The sequence below is a fragment of the Oncorhynchus kisutch genome, linkage group LG7, assembly GCF_002021735.2.
Source record: "Oncorhynchus kisutch isolate 150728-3 linkage group LG7, Okis_V2, whole genome shotgun sequence".
In the NCBI taxonomy this organism is placed as follows: Eukaryota; Metazoa; Chordata; class Actinopteri; order Salmoniformes; family Salmonidae; genus Oncorhynchus; species Oncorhynchus kisutch.
Window position 1 is genome coordinate 13,830,317 of NC_034180.2, and position 10,433 is coordinate 13,840,749.

Genomic DNA, 10,433 nt, shown 5'->3' on the forward strand with positions numbered 1-10,433 from the left:
TAACATTCTGTAAATTATCTGTTATTTACCTTTCTCTAAAACCGCTCTGGATAAAGGCAATCTACAATTTTCTCAGTACAAATGAAACTCGCTTTTATTCCCCAAAAATGTTAACATTTTCAATGGTATAGCATAGCATCTTTAATACATTGTTTACAGCCCGATTAACAATCAGTCCAGACATAGCCATTGAAAGCAGTCCTAGAGAAGCATTGGTGTGACACGGCAACAACTGAAGTTGCACAGGGTCCATGAGGAGCTTCGCTTGTGGTACAAGGTCCAGGCCGCGATGAAGATCCTATAGTTGAAAATGAAGATGAGGCCATTGGGATGTAGAAGGCCATAATGGTGGAGAAGATGGTGTGGTCGATGTGGTCATGCTCTTGGAATCACGTGTGGTGTGTGTGCATTTGGTATCCGGCACCAATGCACTTTCACAAAAAGTGTGGTGAAGCTGAGTTGGCTGGGAGGAAGTGAGGCGATCATGTCAATTGAGGATTCTGGTTACTACATAGCCGTGTCTGTCTCTTCGACTCACCACATCCACTTAATCCCGCTCATATTGTCTCAACATCCAGTGGGATAGTAGTGCCTGGTGTTCCAAACTACTACTGGACCCTGTACATGGACCATTGGCAGATTTGTGTTTACAGCTAGAAGCATCTGATTCTGGTGGAACTGGGGAAAAAGTAAAGGACCGTGGCTGATTTCAACACATACACAATACACAGGTTTAACACGGGATTTATACAGTGGAGTGTGTATTGTTGTAGTATATAGAGTGAATGTAGCTATAGTATATAAAATGTATATGAAAAAACTGCATGTGGAAAATGAATTGCACTGCCTAAGAGACTGTTGGCTCAAGATGGCACCGGAGGAGGTGGCTGACATTTTACCGTCTCCTAACCAATTATGCTATTATGTAGGTTTTTCCGCGTTGTTTGTAAATTATTTTGTAGATAATGTTTCTGCAACCGTATCTTACGGCAGAAAAGAGGTTCTGGATATCAGGACAGCGATCACTCACCTCGGATTAGACAAAGATTTTTTCAATAACAAGCAGGACTCACACTCACGATATTCTCCAAACACCTAAAAGGGCAGACATCCCAATTATTCGCGAAAAGAAGCGACGCAGAGGACTAAGAGCCGGACCTGCCGGACCTGCCTCGTCCGGACCTGCAGAAGGCGAGTAGGAAAGCTGCCGTTACCGTCAATATTACTCGCCAATGTGCAATCATTGGACAATAAACTAGACGAGGTACGATCACGAATATCCTACCAACGGGACATCAGAAACTGTAATATCCTATGTTTCACGGAATCGTGGCTGAATGATGACATGGATATTCAGCTAGCGGGATATACGCTGCACCGGAAGAATAGAACAGCACAGTTCGGTAAGACGAGGGGGAGGTCTGTGCATATTTGTAAAGTCTAAGGAAGTCTCTGGATTTTGCTCGCCTGAAGTAGAGTATATTGTGATAAATTGCAGGCCACACTACTTGCCTAGAGAGTTCTCAGCTACACTTTTCGTGGCTGTTTATTTACCATCACAAACAGATACGGGCACTAAGACCGCACTCAGTCAGCTGTATAAGGAAATAAGCAAATAGGAAACCGCTCACCCAGAGGCGGCCTGAGACGTTAATGCAGGAAAACTTAAATCAGTTCTACCAAATTTCTATCAACATGTTAAATGTGCAACCAGAGGGGAAAAAATTCTAGATCACCTGTACTCCACACACAGAGATGCGTACAAAGCTCTCCGTCGCCCTCCATTTCCTAAATCCGACCATAACTCTATCCTCCTGATTCCTGCTTATAAGCAAAAATTAAAGCAGGAAGCACCAGTGACTCGGTCTATAAAAAAGTGGTCAGATGAAGCAGATGCTAAACTACAGGACTGTTTTGCTATCACAGACTGGAACATGTTCCGGGATTCTTACGATGACATTGAGGAATACACCACATCAGTCACGCGCTTTATCAATAAGTGCACTGAGGACGTCGTCCCCAAAGTGACTGTACATACATACCCCAACAAGAAGCCATGGATTACAGGCAACATTCGCACTGAGCTAAAAGGTAGATCTCAGTGCGAATCAAACTATGCCCTGCGACGCACCATCAAACAGACAAAGCGTCAATACCGAGCTAAGATTGAATCATACTACACAGGCTCAAACACTCGTCGGATGTGGCAGGGCTTGCAAACTATTACAGACTACAAAGAGAAGCACAGCCACGAGCTGCCTAGTTACACAAGCCTACCAGACGAGCTAAGCTTGCTTAGAGGCAAGCAACACTGAGGCATGCATGAGAGCATCAGCTGTTCCGGACAACTGTGTGATCATGCTCTCCGTAGCCGTCGTGAGTAAGACCTTTAAACAGGTCAACATACACAAGGCTGCGGGGCCAGACGGATTACCAGGACTTGTGCTCCGGGCATGTGCTGACAAACTGGCAGGTGTCTTCACTGACATTTTCAACATGTCCATGGTTGAGTCTGTAATACCAACATGTTTCAAGCAGACCACCATAGTCCCTGTGCCCAAGAACACAAAGACAACCTGCCTAAATGACTACAGACCCGTAGCACTCATGTCCGTAGCCATGAAGTGCTTTGAAAGGCTCGTAATGGCTCACATCAACACCATTATCATATAAATCCTAGACCCACTCCAATTTGCATACCGCCCCAACAGATTCACAGATGATGCAATCTCTATTGCACTCCACACTGCCCTTTCCCACCTGGACAAAAGGAACACCTATGTGAGAATGCTATTCATTGACTACAGCTCAGCGTTACAACACCATAGTACCCTTAAAGCTCATCACTAAGCTAAGGAACCTGGGACTAAACACCTCTCTCTGGAACTGGATCCTGGACTTCCTGACGGGCCGCCCCCAGGTAGTGAGGGTAGGTAGCAATGCATCTGCCACTGATCCTCAACACTGGAGCTCCCCAGGGGTGCGTGCTCAGTCCCCTCCTGTACTCCCTGTTCAGCCACAACTGCATGGCCAGGCATGACTACAGTACCATCCTTAAGTTTGCATACGACACAACAGTGGTAGGCCTGATCACCGACAACGACGAGACAGCCTATAGGGAAGAGGTCAGAGACCTGGCCGGGTGGTACCAGAATAACAACCTATCCCTCAACGTAACCAAGACTAAGGAAATTATTGTGGACTACAGGAAAAGGAGCACCGAGCATGCCTCCATTCTCATCGACGGGGCTGTAGTGGAGCAGGTTGAGAGCTTCAAGTTCCTTGGTGTCCACATCAACAACAACCTAGAATGGTCCAAACACACCAAGACAGCCGTGAAGAGGGCACAACAAAGCCTATTCCCCCTCAGGAAACTAAAAAGATTTGGCATGGGTCCTGAGATCCTCAAAAGGTTCTACAGCTGCAACATCGAGAGCATCCTGACCGGTTGCATCACTGCCTGGTACGGCAATTGCTCGGCCTCCGACCGTACATCACTGGGGCAAAGCTGCCTGCCATCCAGGACCTCTACACCTGGCGGTGTCAGAGGAAGGCTCTAAAAATTGTCAAAGACATCAGCCACCCCAGTCATAGACTGTTCTCTTTACTATCGCATGGCAAGCGGTACCGGAGTGCCAAGTCTAGGACAAAAAGGCTTCTCAACAGTTTTTACCCACAAGCCATAAGTCTCCTGAACAGGTAACCAAATGGTTACCTGGACTATTTGCATTGTGTGCCACCCCCCAACCCCTCTTTTACGCTGCTGCAACTCTCTGTTTATCTTATATGCATAGTCACTTTAGCTATACTTTCATGTACATACTACCTCAATTGGCCTGACCAATCAGTGCTCCCGCACATTGGCTAGCCGGGCTATCTGCATTGTGTCCCACCACCCGCCAACCCCTCTTTTTACTCTACTGCTACTCTGTTCATCATATATGCATAGTCACTTTAACCATGTACATACCACCTGAATAAGCCTGACTAACCAGTGTCTGTATACAGCCTTGCTACTCTTATTTTCAAATGTATTTTTACTGTTGTTTTATTTCTTTACTTACACACACACACCTTTTTTTTGCACAGTTGGTTAGAGCGTGTAAGTAAGCATTTCACTGTAAGGTTCTACACCTGATATATTCGGCGCATGTGATAAATACATTTTGATTTGACTCACTTGTTTGGGTTGTGTCGTGGCAGAATCAGAAACATTTAGGTAACATTTATAAATAAGATGTTTTATTAATTTTCATATGTAAAGGTATCTTTTAAACCATGCGAAGGGATGATTGAGGGGGATTGAGGGGGAACCAATTATCTCTTGGCTCCACAATATCTGTGTGCCAGTCACTCCCTACTTTTCCCTTTGGGGAGAGGTTAGGCTTGTCTTCTTATGGGAATGTGTCTAACTATTTACATGTCCCCTCTGAGGTTGCCCTTATCTTGATTTAGTATATGGCCTAGGAGGCTCACTGTCTCTGTGATCTTGTCCAGGAGGGGGTGTATTTGATATATGCCATTGGGTGAGGTAATGGTGTTGGTCCTGAGTGGTACCAAGAGCGAGATAGGAACATAGTTTAGGAGACCAAAGCTGAATGATAATTTATAGCCAATGCTGTCTGGCTATGTGTGTCTTTGCTATAAAGGATCTCAGTTGCAATGTGTAAGCACTCTCAGAGAATTCATTTATAGACACTGAATGGATCTGAGAGTCACAGGGTTGTGATGGCGCTCATAATAATTAAAGATGGACTTCATGATAATTCTGACTTGTGTGGTTTGCTCTCATGATTTGGTAAATACAGGAAATTTCCACTACAGTTGGCAACATTTTTATGCTTTTTTCTTTTAACAGCACACCTACGACAAATATTAATGGTTTTATTTAGATGCTTGATTCATGTTATTTGAAATATTTTTTTAAATTCCAGTACGGTTAATGCATCAATCCACAGTCACTAAAATCAACAATGTTAATATTCTGTGTTCATTGTAGAATTAAGATTACAATAGTAATTTTTTGCTTGGTAGTACCCTTGTTTTTTATTGAACAATCTTAATTTATTCACAATAAAAATGTAAATGATGAGTTGAAATAGATTTAACACATCAGACATTTGTATTATTTTTGTATTCTCACATATTGTGTTCTCCTTGTAACGGCTTTCTTCTGTGGACGAAGGAGAGGACCAAAGTGCAGCTTGGTTAGTGTTCATCATGTTTAATCAAGACGATAAACACTACAAAATACAAAACAACAAATGTGAAAAAAACCGAAACCGTTCTGTTCTAACAAACGAAGACAACCACCCACAAAACACAACACAAAACAGGCTACCTAAATATGGTTCCCAATCAGAAACAATGACTAACGCCTGCCTCTGATTGAGAACCATATCAGGCCAAACATAGAAATGGGAAAACTAGACACACAACATAGAATGCCCACTCAGCTCACATCCTGACCAACACTAAAACAAAGAAAACACAAAAGAACTATGGTCAGAACGTGACACTCCTACTGTATATGTTTTTTTTACAGCTTCTGTACAAAGTTATTTTGGAGCAGAGCGAACTGGATTCATCAAAGGTGGTAAGTGCTATCAAAACAAACAATCAAAAGTATCTGCAGTTTGATTGTTGTGTTGGGGTGTGGGTCTGAAAAATGCACACAAACGCAAGCCTGTTGACTGCGATCACGCAGTCCAAGTAAGAAGATCTGACAGTTATGGTAGTTCATCATTCCTGTGCCAAACCTCAAGTTTAGATAGCATTCGAGGTAGAGCTCATTGCACTGTATACACCCATATTCTCTACTTACAATGGGTTGTTTGGGCAATGGTGGACTTGTTAAGATTTTAAATGAGCATGATTTGATTTGATTGTCGATGCTGGCACACAGATTGTCATTAAATGCATTGCGGTTTTCTGCTGGCATTGTGTTTCAGACTCAAACGCAAAGGCTAAATTCATCTGCCTCGCAATCTTCAGATCAAAGTGACACTTGACACAAAGTGACACAGAGCTTGAGATGGGTTGAATGGAATAACATTAAAATGTCACCAGGTGATGTTAAACATACAAGTGTGAGTGCATTGGCGAAAATCAGAATAGGTCTTTATGTAACACATATCCGTTACACTTTATAATTACCGCCATGAATAAGACATGGCATGGCATCTTATACTTTTTAAATATTCATAAATATACTATGTTTATTCATTGTAATGCATATAAATGTTTATAATAATCTCTTTTCTTATAGAGCTCTGAAGAAAGTACCTCAGATGACCAAGTAAGTTCATCTTTTAATTAAAACAGGTGTATTCTTTTCTACTCAAAAGTATTGACCATTCAAGCAATGCCTAGAATGTATCTGGGGCCGTATTCACACAGCATTTCAGAGCAGTATTGCTGTTCTAGGATCAGGTCCACATTGTCCATGTAATCTTATTCATTAGGATCTACAAGCCAAAACTGATCATAGATCAGCATACTCTCAGACGCTTGATACATACGCTTGATAATGTCACCCCTGTTCTCCTTTATCAAGTGGCTCTAATCTTGAATATTCTATCTTTGTTAAATTGGGTTTCAGAATTCAGAGTCTGATTTATTGGAATCCAAATCAGAGATGAGTGACAACAACAGTATTCCTACTCAAGTATTATCCTTTCCACATGAAGAAATACTATATTATAAACTGGGTGGTTCGAGCCCTGAATGCTGATTGGCTGACATGTGTGACATAGCAGACCGTATACCACGAGTATGACAAAACATGTATTTTTACTGCTCTAATTACATTGGTAACAAGTTTATAATAGCAACAAGGCACCTCGGGGGTTTACGGTATATGACCATTATACCACGGCTAAGGGCTGTATCCAGGCACTCCGCATCGCGTCCTGCATAAGAACAGCCCTTAGCTGTGTTTATATTTGTCATACACCACACCCCCCAGGGCCTTGTTGCTTAAGTATACTATGGTATAAATACTATAGTATTCACTGTAGTGTTTACTGTTGTATACTGTAGTATTCACAGTAAACTATAGTATAAACACTGTAGTAAAATAAAACTGTAGTATATACTATAGTAATTAATATAGTGTTTTTGCAGATGGTATTATACTGTAGTATTTACTGAAGTGTTTTTGCAGACTGTAGTATACTGTAGTATATACTGTACTGTTTTTGCAGACATTAATATACTATTGCTATATTGCTATATGGGGAGTGGAATGGGCAGAGTAAATGCTAATTAAATACTGTAGTATAAAAAGTGCAGTATGTTTTGCTGACTGTAGTGTTTTTGCAGACATTACTGTAGTATTTACCACATAGATTTTTGCAGATAATACTGTAAAGTATACTACAATGTTGTATAGTAAGTACTACATATGATTGAGGGATACTACAGTGTGTAGTATAGTATTCTACATTATCCTACAGTTTACTATAGAATTCTACAGTAAGTACTGTAGTATTCTATAGTAAACTAGTATTTAATGTGGGTTGTTCTGGTGGTGCACATACTTGGGCTGTTAGTCGATACAAAAATAAATACATTGAAAAATACCTCCTTGGTCCATTTTGTTGTAATCTGTTCCCCTTCACAGAGTCTTCCAAGAGCCATTCTTGGGGGAGAGTGAGAGCCAATCACTGGAGGACAGGATAAAGATCCTCAGAATGATATAATTCCACACAGTGCATATCAAAACAATTAAATTAGAAGGATGCAATCAATTTACAATATGTCAGGCAAATGACAATGGTTGCATTTACTGTATATTCTGTTGGTTTGTTTCAACAGACTGACCCCAATACTATTGAGGATACAAGAGACAAAAGCCAAGGCAGTGATGAAAATGTTCAAAAGGTTAGTCGTGCAATGCACTTGTCATAATATCCTGTGTCATGTTATGTCATACACTTATAATAAGAACGCATTTTTACACAATACTAAGCCTGTCAAAATCTTAGTTTGACATTTATATTTTGTCCGCACATTTAGAATCTATTAGCTCGTCATTGACCCGAAAAGGGTCCATCAGAGAAAGACTTGAAAAATTGCCAAAGACTCCAGCCACTCAAGCCAGACTCTTCCCTATGCTACCATCTGGCAAACGATACCGGAGCATCGGTTCCCAGACCATCAGGCTTCGAGAAAGCTTCTAACCCCAAGCCATAAGACTGCTAAATCACAGGAGGCTGCTAAGAGGAGTACAGCTCATAATAATGTCTGGAATGAAGCGAATGGAATGGCAACAAACACCTGGAATCCATGTGTTTTATGTATTTGAAACCATTATCCAGCTGCATACCACCCTGTGTTCTTGGGCACAGGGACTATGGTGGTCTGCTTGAAACATGCTGGTATTACAGACTCAGTCAGGGAGAGGTTGAAAATGTCAGTGAGGACACTTTCCAGTTGGTCAGCGCATGCTCGGAGTAAACGTCCTGGTAATCCGTCTAGCCCTGCAGCATTTTAAATGTTGACCTGTTGAAAGTCTTACCCTCATCGGCTGCGGAGAGCTTGATCACACAGTTGTCCGGAACAGCTGATGCTCTCATGCATGTTTCAGTGTTACTTGCCTCGAAGCGAGCATAGAAGTTATTTAGCTCGTCTGGTAGGCTTGTGTCACTGTCACTTTGTAGTCTGTAATAGTTTGCAAGCACTGCCACATCCGACGAGCATCAGAGCCGGTGTAGTACGATTCGATCTTAGTCCTGTACTGACGCTTTGCCTGTTTGATGGTTCGTCGGAGGGCATTTCTTATAAGTGTCATGACGTTGGCCCGGGGGTAGGTTTATGACAGTCATAAATACCTCTTCCCCCCTTTTTCCTCTCTCTACCCTACTAATGTTACATTTGCAAAACCCTTGGTTAACATAGAGATTCTGGGAACATCAGAAGGTGGGGGGAAATGAACTATATTCTGGTAATGCGACTAATTGAACATATGCGGTGGTACTTAATGAATATGATGTCAGTTCGGTTGTCATCTGAGACATTCTCATCAATGATAAGATGACATAAACTCTACAGTGGAAAGTCTACACATCAGAGTTATCGGATTCACATGGAATTGTTGTTCAATTTAAATGTTTGAATATGAAATGATTTGTGATGGGATGAAATGTGATTTTAGCTTCTAAAATGTGAGATTTGGGTTTTCATAAGATAGGGCTCTGCTCAATCAGTGGCCCGCCCCTGTGAAGACATGGGCTATAAAACTTTTCCCTTCCTATATAAGCCCTTGACGACAATATAACCTCCTGTTCCGAGGACGTGAGGATGATGGTCCTATGTCAGAATGGTTCAGATAATAACTACAGAACGAAGCCAACATCAGTGTGAGCTTTGGTTGTGAATGGTATGAACTTTGAACTCTTATTCACTACAGAAGTGATACCTCCTAGCCGTTAGGTTAGCAACAGCAGATGCAAACTAGGGTTAGGAAGGAACAGACAGAGTATCCCGTCTATCACCCAACGACGTTACTACAACATATACAATTGACAACCAGAGACATTCTTCAAAGGACTCGGTTGGGCAACACGGCCTTCCATCTACCACCAACCTACCGAAGCGCAGCTCTGAGTAAATATTTATTGCATTTTCCTTTTCCAAATGGGCGGTAATTTAGAATGCACAAGATACTGTATTTGCGATAGAACAGCTTCTTCCCTTTGTTGCTCAGTCTTCCCGCTCTTTCACTCAAACCCAGCCCCTTTTCTTTTGTGTAACAAGCTGTCATATCTGTTCCGCCCGCTAGGGACGTTTTCCTTTATGACGTAATTTGTAATCAAGTTATGATTTAATTATGTGTATGTGTAATTCTGTGTGATTAGTTAGGTATTTAGTAAATAAATAATTCAACCCAATTTTGTATTGCTGATTCAACTTGTGAGCCAGGGTTACAACTTTCAGATGAGACTGAATTAAGATGACAATTAATATTGACTGCTATTGATGTAAAATATTACTAGGTCTTTAAGAGTTTATTCAGAAGATAACAGCTCTATAAATATTATTTTGTGGTGCCCGACTCTCTAGTTAATTACATTTACATGATTAGCTCAAACAAGTGATATTAATTACGGAGAAATTATTTTATAGAATGGCATGTCATATCACTTAATCCGGCATAGCAAAAGACACGACATAAGCTACCAGGTTAGAGTCCCACTCCTTGAAAGCGGCAGCTCTACTCTTTAGCTCAGTGCAAATGTTGCCTGTAATCCATGGCTTCTGGTTGGGGTATGTACGTACAGTCACTGTGGGGACGACGTCCTCAATGCACTTATTGATAAAGTCAGTGACTGATATTGTGTACTCCTCAACGCCATCGGAAGAACATAGTCTGTGCTCGCAAAACAGTCCTGTAGTTTAGCATCTGCTTCATCTGACCACTTTTTTTATAG